Source organism: Leptonychotes weddellii, chromosome 8 (genome assembly GCF_054177405.1).
Source record: "Leptonychotes weddellii isolate Sample4059 chromosome 8, ASM5417740v2, whole genome shotgun sequence".
Lineage (NCBI taxonomy): Eukaryota > Metazoa > Chordata > Mammalia > Carnivora > Phocidae > Leptonychotes > Leptonychotes weddellii.
The window spans coordinates 48,424,242-48,438,387 of NC_138376.1; the positions used below are offsets into that span (position 1 = coordinate 48,424,242).

At 36.1% G+C, this 14,146-nt stretch overlaps 1 pseudogene; it reads left to right on the forward strand.

Moving 5' to 3' along the window:
- The first annotated feature begins 3,362 nt into the window (after positions 1-3,362).
- LOC102748003 (large ribosomal subunit protein eL32 pseudogene) lies at positions 3,363-3,823 on the forward strand (annotated as a pseudogene).
- Positions 3,824-14,146: the final 10,323 nt, after the last annotated feature.

The window sequence follows — 14,146 nt, forward strand, 5'->3', positions numbered from 1 at the left end:
CATTGACATCTTCACAATATTTGTTCTTCCAATCCATGAGCATGAAACATTTTTCCATTTCTTTGTGTCTTCCTCAATTCCTTTCATGAGCATTTTATAGTTTTCTGAGTACAGATTGTTTGCTTCCTTTGTTCAATTTATTCCTAGGTATCTTATGGTTTTGGGTGCAATTGTAAATGGGATCGACTCCTTAATTTCTCTTTCTTCTGTCTTCTTGTTGGTGTATAGGAATGCCACTGATTCTCTGCATTGATTTTATAACCTGCCACTTTACTGAATTCCTGTATGAGTTCTAGCAGTTTTGGGGTGGAGTCTTTGGGGTTTTCCACATAAAGTATCATATCATCTGCAAAGAGTGAGAGTTTGACTTCTTCTTTACCGATTTGGATGCCTTTTCTTTTCTTTTTGTTGTCTGATTGCTGTGGCTAGGACTTCTAATACTATGTTGAATAGCAGTGGTGATAGTGGACATCCCTGCCGTGTTCCTGATGTTAGGGGAAAAGCTCTCAGTTTTTCCCCATTGAGAATGATACTCACTGTGGGTTTTTTATAGATGGTTTTTATGATATTGAGGTATGTACCCTCTATCCCTATACTCTGAAGACTTTCGATCAAGAAAGGATGCTGTACTTTGTCAAATGCTTTTTCTGCATCTACTGAGAGGATCATATGTTTCTTGTTCTTTCTTTTATTAATGTATTGTATCACATTGATTGATTTGTGAATGTTGAACCAACCTTGCAGCCCAGGGATAAATCCCACTTGGTTGTGGTGAACAATCTTTTTAATGTACTGTTGGATCCTATTGGCTAGTATTTTGGTGAGAATTTTTGCATCCATGTTCATCAAGGATATTGGTCTATAATTCTCCTTTTTGATGGTAACAGTAACCTTACAGGCAATACAATGGCACTAAATTCATATCTTTCAATAGTTACCCTGAATGTAAATGGGCTAAATGCCCCAATCAAAAGACACAGGATATCAGATTGGACAAAAAAACAAGACTCTTGGATATCCTGTCTGCAAGAGATTCATTTTAGACTCCTTTTCTATTTTTGAGAAAAGATTATGTAGAACTCTTCATTAAATAATTGGTAGAATTCTCCAGTGAAACTCTCTGGGCTTAGAAATTTCTTTTTTTAGGAATCTTTCAATTACAAATTTGTAGAAATTGCTACACATAGTATATGAAGGTGGCTATGTCACTGCATTCTGAGGATATTTATTATGATCATATTGTTTTTCATAATAATTTTACAGTGAGAAAAATAGGTATCTTCTTATTTTGTTAACACACCTTTTTTTATTAACGAACTTAGATATTTTGTCAGTTTTTTTTTATTTTCTGCTGGTTTTCTATGAATTTCCTTTATATTTTATTAATGTAGTAGTAAATATTCCCTAATTAATTTATATATACCAAAGATACAATATTTTGTTTCACTTATAGGACATATTTATTCACTTTTCCTTGTGTCTTTTAATTTATATTAACTTCTTTTTTTTAAGATTTTATTTATTTATTTGAGACAGAGACAGAGAGAGCACAAGCAGGGGGAGAGGCAGTGGGAGAGGGAGAAGCAGTCTCCCCACTGAGCTGGTAGCCCGATGTGGGGCTTGATGTTGGGCTTGATCCCAGACCTGGAGATCATGACCTGAGCCGAAGGCAGACACTTAACCATCTGAGCCATCCAGGTGCCCCTATATTAATTCTTTCTGACATAAAAATACATTTACTATATATCTAGTTAAATCTATTGTTTTTATGCTACTTTAAAAAGTAACTTATGTTTAGGGGCGCCTGGGTGGCTCAGTCATTAAGTGTCTGCCTTCGGCTCGGGTCATGATCCCGGGGTCCTGGGATCGGGCCCCGCATCGGGCTCCCTGCTCAGCGGGAAGCCTGCTTCTCCTTCTCCCACTCCCCCTGCTTGTGTTCCTGCTCTCACTGTGTCTCTCTGTCAAATAAATAAATAAAATCTTCAAAAAAAAAAAGTAACTTATGTTTAGAAAGAGTATAAATTACTAATATGTAAAATAATATGAACACACTTCAAAAACATGCTGACTGAAAGAAGCCAGGCACAAAAGAGTACAAAGCATCCATTTATGTGAAATTCTAGAAAAGGCAAAACTAACCTGTAGTGACTGAAAGCAGATTAGTGGCTACTGGATCTGGGAATAAGTGCAGGCTAGATTGACTAAAAATATCATGAGGAATGTTTTTGGGGTGATAGAAATGTTCTGTATATTGGTTATAGTGCTGCTTACACAAATCTATGGATTTGGCAAAACTGATCCAATTGCAAGTGTTTTGTTGCATGTCAATTGTACTTCAATAAAACTAATTTTTAAAAGATGATAAATAGGGTGCCTGGGTGGCTCAGTTGATTAAGCGTCTGCCTTTGGCTCAGGTCATGATCCCAGGGTCTTGGGATTGCGTCCAGCATCAGGATCCCTGCTCAGCAGGGAGCCTGCTTCTCCGTCTCCCTCTTCCTGCCACTCCCCCTGCTTGTGCTCTCTCTCTCTGTCAAATAAATAAATAAAATATTTGAAAAAAAAAGAGGAAAAATAATCTTACAACAGGTAGAAGTCCTATAAATATAGCATGCATTCTATTTTTAAAATGCTATTTTAGGGGCACCTGGGTGGGTCAGTTGGTTAGGTGTCTGCCTTCGCTCGGGTCATGATCCCGGGGTCCTGGGATTGAGCCCCGCATTGAGCTCCCTGCTCGGCGGGAAGCCTGCTTCTCCCTCTCCCTCTGCCTGCCGCTCTGCCTATATGTGCTCTCTATCTCTCTGTCAAATAAATAAATAAAATCTTTAAAAAAATGCTATTTTACTCTTTAATCCATGGAATTTTATTTAATTTAACTTTTGGGATTAATATACCATTTCTTTTTTTTTTTCCATTATAGGTCAATATCTGATCAAAGTTTATTGAATCCTCAATTAATCTATCATGAATATTAGTTTTTACTGTATAGACTATAAATTATATTGATCTATGCCAAAGTGGACTCAAATGTTTATGGTTTCCTTGACATTGAATAAAAGATTTTAGCATACAAAATTTGGACACGGGTGGCTGTGGGTATGTCTTTCTTCAGATTCTTAAGCAACTTCAAGATATGAAAAATACTAATAACTACTTCCTATAGGGGGTATGATAACTCATAGGTACTTTGTTTTTTTCAATAGCATATAATGCTTTGACATTTCTTACATGTGGAATTTGTGCCATGATAACCACTGTATCTCTACATATAGTTCATACAGACGTTAATGAAAATCCACATATTATCTGGAAATATATCTTTCAACAAAATATAGAATAAGAATGAAAATTAAACACTTCCTTCCCCTCTCTTCCTCGGCGCTTCCTGCAGAGGTGGCAGCCATCTGTTACTGGGCATCATGGCTGCCCTCAGACCTCTGGTGAAGCCCAAGATGGTTAAAAAGAGGACCAAGAAGTTCATCCGGCATGAGTTAGACCCCTATGTCAAAATTAAGTGCAAATGGCAGAAACCCAGAGGCATTGACAATAGGGTGCGCACAAGATTCAAGGGCCAGATCTTGATGCCCAACATTGGTTATGGGAGCAACAGGAAAACAAAGCACATGTTGCCCAGTGGCTTCCAGAAGTTCCTAGTCCACAACGTCAAGGAGCTTGAAGTGCTGCTGATGTGCAAAAATCTTACTGTGCAGAGATTGCTCACAGTGTCTCATCCTAGAACTGCAAAGCTATTGTGGAAAGAGCAGCTCAACTGGCAATCAGAGTCACCAGTCCCAACGCCAGGCAGCCTGCGCAGCAAAGAAAATGAATAGACAGCTTGTTGTGCACGTCCTATTTGTGTTAATAAAACCATAAAACTACCATAAAAAAAAGAATAAAAATTAAACAGAACCTAATTTAATGAAAATATATTTTCTATAAGAGAGAATTCTGAAACCATGTGAACATTAAAATTAATAGCTTATTTTCATTCTGCAGATTAATCAACAAAAGGCATCCTTTGAAAGTACCAACAATGGTGAGGTTGATTTCATAGTGGTTTCCCCATATAAATCATTCTACCATAGGGAATATATTTTTATAACAGAACCTTACTGTTTTAGAAACCTTTCAGTAATGATCATCATGTTAGAAAAAAATTATGTTCCTTAATAAATAAGAATCAATTTTAGGAAGATAAATACATTAAGCCTTCCATTAATTATTTCTAAATCAGTTTTAATAAACAAATGCATGTGAACATGTATTTTTTTGTTTTTGCAGAAGTTGCTTTATACAACTGATTATTTTTACTTCAGATTTATCATGTGTTATTCCCACATGCTCTATAAATCTTTGAGAGTATTGTGTGCATCTTTTTGTTGAAAAATAAAGTGGTATTCATACATCCTAAGGTGCCAGAGAGAAAAGCTTGGTAGTTTAATCTTTGTAATGTTTTATACTAGGGGGCCATTTTCCTTCATTTCCCCCTCTTCTCTCTCTATCCACTGGTTTAATTATCAATAGACACAATGAAGAGTAGATGCTACATGAGCCACTCATCCTGAAATAGATTCTGTGAGAATCTGCTTAATAGTTTTACGGTCCTGACCTACATGTGAATCTTCTTTTAATGACTAGAGAGGTATTTAGAAACTAATTCAGTAAAACAGAATTAAATTCTTAAGTTTCTTATGTAAATGTCTTAAATTTGCCAAACTAATAAAATAATATTTATAGAATCTGAGGATGATCACAACATATGGAAATACGTGTTTTTCTTCAAGATAGTCCTTTTCAGAAAATTAACAACTTTTCTTATGATTATTTGGTATAATGTTTTTAATTTTTGTCCTAATAAGAAAAGCTTTGAGGGGCACCTGGGTGGTGCATTCAGTTAAGTAACCAACTCTTGGTTTCAGCTCAGGTGGTGATCTCAGGTCTGAGATCAAGCTTACATTGGGCTCTGCACTCAGAGCAGAGTCTGCTTAAGATTCTCTCTCCCTCTCACTCTGCTCCTCACACCCTCCTCTCTCTAAAATAAATAATTAAATCTTAAAAAAAAATAAAAAAGAAAAGCTTTAAGTTATAGTGAAAGTGCACTGGGCTCAAAGGTGGAGGACCTGGGCTTTAATTCTCCTGTGATTTCTATCAGTGTGCTTTGTAGAAATCTGTGTTGAAGGCTCCACATTAACATCAATAAAATGGCAATGAAGCAGTAGGCCATTGAAAACTACATGTTTTAAGGTCAAAAAGCGTGTCTTTGGAGTCGGGATACAGCATCAGATTGAAATCTTAATCTTTAAAAATTCAATTTCTCATCTATAAAAGTAAAAACAACAAAACTCACTTACCTTATTAGTATAGTGCATGTCATATAGTGAATACATAATAAATCTTAAACTGGATTTTTTCTTCTGTTTTCATCCTTCAAGAAATTTGAGAAATTTATATAAACGTTATTATTGCTGCCTTGGAGAAACACCATTCATAAGAAGCATAGCTTTACATCTCAAGAGAAAAAAGTTCAATTTTATTTTCTAAATGAGATTTGAGATAACCCAAAACCATTCATACAGACCGATTATAGTATGAAAGGTTAATGTATATTTGAATAAGATCTGGTATATTTGTATGTAAAGTTCACAATAAATCTTGGTTTAATAGGCTCACTTCAAGATAGACAGTCTTATAAATCATGATTGAATAAACTTTTCTAAAATTTAAAATGTCTTCAACATTTAATGGCATTAGGGAAATTCACTAAAGACTAAAGATTCTTAAAATATAATACAATATATTTTATCCCTTGTAAGACATCACGGCAGTAACAACTAGTTATGAAATATTTCATTATATTTAATAGTCTTTAATAAAGCACTACTTTAGTTTGAATATTTTCCTTTTTTATTTCTTAATGAATTTGATTTTGTATAGTTTTCCCCTAGAAGATTTCAATACTCTAATGTTTAATTGAGTAGAATATGTAAAAATTTCTATTAGTTTTGCAGAATATATGTATGGACTTTGTCAGCAATGATCACCACATATTTAGATAAATTTGTTTTGGCTAAAATTCGTTCCTGAATTTTATCTTTAATGTTTTGTTTGTTGATATGGTTCAGGTACTTTATTTTGATAGCTAGTATCATCTTTTTCATTCTTAGAACAACATTGACTAGCACAGTATATGAAACAATACAAGTGTTCAATAAATACTTTTTGAAGAATAAATAAGCAAATGATAAAACGATTAGATGAGTGACTAAATCTTTAGAGCTGACAAAAAAAATAGTTCCATTATCTGTCAACATAAAATTTAAACTACTGGATAAAATCGAATACTCTTTTTGTTTTGTTTTGTTCTTAACCAGTGTGAAATATCTGCATGTTCAGATTCTCTCTTCCTCTACCTGTCCATACAACTGAGAAAGATAAATGGAAACAGTACTTTATCTTTTTGCCTCTGTCCTATTTCTGACCACAAAAACTGTCACTGTGATCTATTAACATTGTGGATTTCTTTCTTCAGCCCAAGTGACAAGATTGCTATTTTTGAAATAAGTTCTATCTTTTTGTTACAGGCACCATGAATGATTAAAGGTTTCAGCACTGGAAATTACTAAACCTTTGTCTAAGAATATAGGTGATCTTAAAGTTGACTTATTACAATAAGAAAGAAAAGTAGAAATTTCACCTCATCTGTCTACTCAAAATGTACAGAGTATGATATGATGGGTCATAATGAAAGGCAGGGGTTATTCTTTTTCTACTTTCAGTGGAAATTTCTTTTATGGAACAGAGAAGCACATTATCCAAAGTCTAACTCTTAAGAAAGAAGAGGATGAATCTAGTGAAGGAGTGTAATTTCTTCAGTCTTGTCATATATGAAATTTCCAAATATATCTGTTTTTCTTTTGCTTTATGTTTCACATAACAAACAAACAAACAAAAAATCACTGTCTTACTAACGTATTAATTCTGTTCTTAGTAAACCAAATTGTGCTTTGTTTTGACCATCTTGGGAGAACAGTTAGAGGCCATAGAATTCCCTAAAATATGTACTAAATAATTCAAAAAAAGAACAACATCTTATCACATAATGTGGTAAACAAAATAATTTTAGATTTAACTTATCAATGGGGAAGCTCAATATTTTAAGATAGCAAATTTAAAATTTCCTTACTGGGGCGCCTGGGTGGCTCAGTTGGCTAACCATCTGCCTTCTGCTCAGGTCATGATCCCAGGGTCCTGGGATCAAGCCCCACATCTTCGGGCTCCCTGCTCAGTGGGGAGACTGCTTCTCCCTCTCCCTCTGCTGGCCCCCCTGCTTGTGCTTTCTCTTGCTCTCTTACCTGCTCTCTGTCAAATAAATAAATAAAATCTTTAAAAAAAAAAAGTAAAATTTCCTTACTGTACTGAAAATGTTGTTACTCTTACTCAAACTCAAGAACAATGTCAAATTGTAATGCTGGTACTAGATAAGCAATGGGCATATAATCTGATATTGTTATAGTAGATAACTTAATAATCCTAAATTTTTCTGTGTATAGTCAGGCAGACTCATACCTTTGTACAAAATACCATCCTGAAACATGAGCTAAACTTGAATATGAGAAATTTGAACTACAGGTTTGCTTTTTTTTTTAATATAAGACTATGAATCCCAAATTGCTAAAATGTGATAAACTATACAAAATAATATAAAAAATATGTAAAGTTCATTAAAATATTTTTTAACAATAGAATTACTTTTCTAATAAAATATTGTCCAGAAACTCAATATGTAAGACAGATAAAGTTAGGCTACTATGGTTGAGTAGGAAGTGAGAGGGTTGGAACACCTGTGTGGCTCACTCAGTTAGGCATCTGCCTTCCGCCCAGGTCATAATCTCGGAGTCCAGGGATCAAGCTCTGATTGGGCTCCCTGCTCAGCAGAGAGCCTGTTTCTCCTAGTGCTCTCTAATAAATCTTAAAAAAAAAAAAAAAAATGAAGTGAGAAGGTTGAGTGGAACTGAGGGTTAACTTCCTTCATCAGCTTGTCCCCAATTGCCCTCTCCCATCTTTAAATCAAGAGACTAATGAAAAACAATTTAAAAGTCATTAGAAAAACCTATTTGAAGTACTATGCATAGGGCGCCTGGGTGGCTCAGTTGGTTAAGCGACTGCCTTCGGCTCAGGTCATGATCCTGGAGTCCCGGGATTGAGTCCCGCATCGGGCTCCCTGCTCGGCGAGGAGTCTGCTTCTCCCTCTGACCCTCCTCCCTCTCATGCTCTCTGTCTCTCATTCTCTCTCCCTCAAATAAATAAATAAAATCTTTAAAAAAAAAATAAAGTACTATGCATAAATTGTTGCTCTTAAATAGCATCGCTAAACCTGTCTATCAGGTAGTGATAATCATGTGTTAACTCAGGTGACAGATTCCTTTTATTCAAGTATCCATTCTCAGAGCCTTTGCTAGATAATGTATAGTTTAATTTCCAGGGGAAAAAAATAAATGTAGGTTTATTTCTACTCTCCTTGAGTTTGGACTGGCCTGTGATTTGCTTGACCAATAGAATGTAGGAGAAGTGATATCATGAGACTAGGAAAGGTAGGCCTTAAGCAATCTTGCAGCTGCTATGTTAACACTGTTAGGTGATTTCCCGTTGGTGGCCACAGCACCATGAAAGTGTTTGAAATGAAGGGACCACTTGGAGAGAGAGAGCCCCGCTGTCCTAGCTGAGCCAGGCCTCCAGTCCACCACCCAGCTAAATGCAGTAGCATAAAAGAACCTAGGGAGGGTAGATACTTTCCTGTTTGCACATGACTGAAAGATTTCTTGAGACATAAGCTGGGCAGATGCACAGGGACTTTTAGGTACTGGACCTGTGTGACTATCATAATTAGTGTGACTAAGACAATCAGTATGTCTGTGTTTGTGGGTCCAGACACAGCAGTCAGTATATCCAGAGTATTATTCTTTCTAGAGGGATCAAGGTGTCAAATGACCTATAAAACCAAACAGGCATATATCGGAACTGCTCAGTTTAACCAAACTGTCAACATATCAATAGAATACATTTCTCTGTAAGAAACATGTACTTTGCTTCACACTGGCTTAAATAATAAGAACAATTATTTCACATAAATGTGTACCCAAAGTTAGGACAAGTATCAGGATCAGTGGATCTAGCCATTGAAAAATATTCTAGAAGTCTTTGCTCTTTGTCTCTCCAAACTGCCATCTTGAATACTACCTTCTTTTTGTGGCTGATTGACTTCTGATCATAATACTGAGTGCCAAGAGCAACTGGGGTAAGAACTCTTCATTTACAGAAAGTGGGAATGAATTACTTGTGGGGGAAAAAAAACAACAATAAACTATTATGAACCTTTCTAAAAACATCCAGAAAACCTTTTGTCTCATTCAACCTATTAAGATATGAGTCCATTCCTAATTTGTCACCACCAAAGTGGGCAGAATTGCTCTGATTATTGTTCTTTATCAGGGTTAACCTCTGGGTTTTGGATGAAGTCATTTTCCCTTGAATTACACAAGTTGTCAAAACAGAATGTGGAGACAGATTCCTGAGGAAGAAGAAGATAAAGAATATTAGGTGGTAAAATAATATTCATGTTAGTCTATTTGTTATGGTTCTGAAAAGGTCTATAGTGATCTGTATTTGAAGCCTATCAGTCTGTGCAGTGTGGCAAGTCTACAGAGTTCATCATTATGTCTAGATTGCTTAGTCTGTCTGGGCCTGAATTTTTCCCATTATATATTTATTTACTGAGGTATGATTGATATGTCACCTTATATTAGTTTCAGGTGTACAACATTTGATATTTATATATATTGCAAAATGATTATCGCAACAAGTCTAGTTAGCATCTGTCACCATACATAGTTTCAATTTTTTTTCTGGTGATGAAAACTCTTAAGATCTACCCTCTTAGCAACTTGCAAGTATGCAATATAGTATTATTAGTTTAGCACCATGCTGTACATTACACTCCTATAATTTATTATATACTTCTCTCATATATTCTTGAACGCAGATGAAGTCTTATGAGTTTATCCTGAGGGGGATTTAAAGGTGAGAGGAATGTTTTAGAATCATTTTAGAACACAGGCTCCATAACCTAGCATTGTCCTTCTAATTAGGGAACTCAGTCTTTTTAGTGGTTAAATCTCCTAATCCCACCCAATTCAGTTCTGTATCCAGGCTTTCATGGAGTGTTGAGTTGTTCCAGCCATGGATCATGGATTAAACCCACTTTGCCTCTTCGAGCACTAGCAATTTTCATCCTATGCTTCAGGAAATCTGAGTGGCAGGGCTTCTCCCACAAGTGAGCTTCTCCTTGCTTCTAAGCCCCGCCACGTCTTTGTTGCCAAAGGACCCCAGATTTGGAGGTCTACATAGCCATTCTCCCCAACTACACTGGGTTGGGAAAGTGAAGGATATTATAAGGACTTATTGTAGGCCTTGGAATCAGAATGACTTGAAATGAGTCTTTGTGTCTCCACATACTGGTTCTCTGGCCCTAGGGAAAATGAAATCTCCAAGCCACAGTTTCCTCATTTGTAAAAATCAAGATAATAATAGTACCTAATTATGATTTTTGTTTGAGGTTTGAATGAGTTCATGCATAAAAAGTCACATTAAGAACAATGCTTAGCACAGATTAATGGCTGGGCACGTGCTTATTATTATTGCTCTTCTGCACATTTTGCACTCTCTATCTCCCTCCCTCTCTCTCACACACACACACACAGGTTATTCATGTGTAGAATATTCAGATATATCTTTCCAAGGTTCAGACTTATATTGTTTCCATGTCATCACTGGTTGTTTATTGATTGGATTGATTGAGTGAAAACCCAACTCAGCTGAATCTGGGGAAACATAATAAAATCATGATAAGCTGAATCTCAGAGAAACATGGCTAAGTACTTTATATAGAGAGATAACATCACAATTTGTTAAGTCAACTAGATTTGAAACCTCAGAGTAATTGTTTACCACTCCCTCTTCTCCACAACCAATTAATTCCTAAATCCCACAGATTTTCATTCTGTAAACTCTTTCCCATCTGTTCTTTCTCTTTGATTTCCAATTCTATCATCCTAGTGCTGATCTGCATTAACTCTTTCCCAACCAAGTTTATTGCCTTGTCTCCAGTGTTTTCATGCCAATGTATTATACAGATTATCAATAGTGCCATTGCCTTTTTTTATTTGACTTAGCCCTTATGTGGTTGGGATGATATATTTTTAGATAACTAAGGTCAATTTGGCTTGCCAAATTATACTAGTTACTCTTGATGTTTCCGCTTTAGGAAACTGGGTATGTATGTCTCCACTTTGCTCCCAATTTTATTTTCTGAAGGATTATTAATATAGAGGAAAACAAAATTCTGCTTTCATGCAGAAGTGCAAGTCATGATTTCTCCCAATTTTAGCCCTTTCCAATACAGTAAAAGCTGACACAGCATAACAGAGGTGAGAAAGGATATTATTTGTAAATAGAAGAAACCTGTCACTGGGAAGTTCATCCTAACTCACAGTATCTTTTTGGTTAGGAAGTGACCACTAGTCTTCTGAACTCTCATTACAGTCTCATTTTAATATGTACATATTAGCAATAACAAAAATCATAATCCCATTGATTAAAGATGACTTTTTTTTTAAGATTTTATTTATTTACTTGACAGAGAGAGACACAGCGAGAGAGGGAACACAAGAAGGGGGAGTGGGAGAGGGAGAAGCAGGCTCCCCGCTGAGCAGGGAGCCCGATGCGGGGCTCGATTCCAGGACTCTGGGATCATGACCTGAGCCGAAGGCAGACGCTTAGCGACTGAGCCACCCAGGCGCTCCATTAAAGATGATGACGATTAATAATTTATAAAATTATTTTTCTGTGAAAATATTAATTAATTAATTAATAATATAATATGCACACACTATTTCTCACATATCAGGTTTTAAGAACATAGCTCCTAGACACCTCTCCAGCCCAAAACATATGTGACTTTTCAGACCCAGCTATAGGCTATTACAGTTGCTTTACTAGGCAGAAAAATGGCATTCCCCACACTAGACTTGGTAAACAGCCACTGCATTACAGTCTCTGAATCAGGGAGTTGCAGTCAAGGACTCAGGCCTACCCGCAGGTGATGCTCTTGTGCATATACATCTGTATTCTTAGCTCAGAGGACCTCCATTCAGAGGCCATTTGATTGAGGACCTTCTGTTGAGACTTTCTTTAGGTTCCTCTGCCTTAACTTCTTATTAGGTGGAGTGGGGAGAACCTTGAAGACATCTTTTTCCACATTAACTATTCTACTTTTCCATTCCAGTGCATCACCCTCTCCATCTTACCAGCTCCCAAATCTTTTAAACAATAGAATCCTTTTGCTTAAGGCCCCTCAGCAGTGAGACACACTGCATGCAGTGCCAAGGGGGGGAATGGAATTGGGGAGTTGGCACTTTTGCCAGTTTAGCTTCTTGTTTATGCTATCACAGTAAATGATTAAGTTTCAACTGCTACTTTCATTTGGTTTGCTGTCTTCATCAGCTACTCTGATACCTTGCAGCTCAGTTCCCTCTAGCTCAGCTGAGCTTCTGACAAATCATCTTCCCTTCCTTACCCTTCCCTTCCCTTCCCCATCCCTGCACTTCCCTTCTCCATCCCTGCCCTGCCCTGCCCTTCTCTCTCTCTCTCTTTCCAGCTCCTTTTCTTTTTCTCTACAATCCTTAATACCAGGGTAGAGTGTCTAGCAAATAATGTTTGCACAACTAATATTTGTTCAATTGAATGAATGACTAAAATGAGAAAGAGTATACTGGTTTTTGTATACTGCATTTGTTTGTTTGTTTTCTGTTTTTAAGTATTTTCAAAATCGGGGCGCCTGGGTGGCTCAGTCGTTAAGCGTCTGCCTTCAGCTCAGGTCATGATCCCAGGGTCCTGGGATCGAGCCCCGCATCGGGCTCCCTGCTCCGCGGGAAGCCTGCTTCTCCCTCTCCCACTCCTCCTGCTTGTGTTCCCTTTCTCAAGCTGTGTCTCTCTCTGTCAAATAAATAAATAAATAAAATCTTTAAAAAAAAAAGTATTTTCAAAATCATTAAATTCATTTCAAACAGTTTTGTTTATTGCTACTTTGTTTCATCATGACTACATCTCACTTTAGTTTACCAGTGTCCTAATGTTAAACTTGTTTTCAAAATATCACTCAATATTGGCGAAACTTTTTTGATAGACATCCTTGAGCATATTTTTGGGGTATCATTTGGTAATATGTAGGGATTAAGACCACTGGCTTTGATTAATATTACCTGGATTAAAGTTATAGCTCTGAAATTTATTAGCCAAGTGACATTAAATTATTAAAGCTTCTCTATGTCTTTCTTTATCAATTTTAATAAAGATAATGATAATAACTAGTTCATACTTTTGAATATAATATATTATATTCTCATATATAAATGAGAATTTATAAGAAATTAACCAAATACCTAGCATATAATAAATACTAAAAATGTCATCTCTTATATTTTGCATAGTTTAAAGAAAGAAATATACTGGCTCAAAGCAAACAAACATTTTAAGGACACCAATGCATATTTTAAAACATGCTTTAGAATAGTTTAAATTTATTCTTGTGTCAGTATATTATCTGAGGCCTGTGGTGGAGGCTTCTAAGCTTCAGCTTTATTTAGTTTTCCTGGCAGCTGGCACTTTCTTGCTTTTTTTGCTGTTGAGCAAGGCTGTATGATTAGTCCCAGTTAATATGTTATTGTACAAGGTACTTGTATTACTTCCAGTCTTGGCATTTAATTTTCTGTGACTGTTTCTTCCTTTCTCTACTCTTTTTCTGACAAGGAAGAAACACTGTTCTGCATTAGACATAACCAAGAAGTAAACTTCTAAAATCACAATTCCAGAGTTCACTTACTCAGCATAACCTGGCCACCATGGTTAATAAAGTACCTCTGTCCCTGTATCCCTGTTAATTTTAATTATAGGGAGGTATGAAATTAGATATACAGATGACAGATTCTGATCTCGGCCAATTTATAATAAAAATATACTTTAAAATGACATTCCTTTAATATTGGAAAAATGAAAGATTTTAATATTTTCCATTTCCATTTATTACAATAATTAC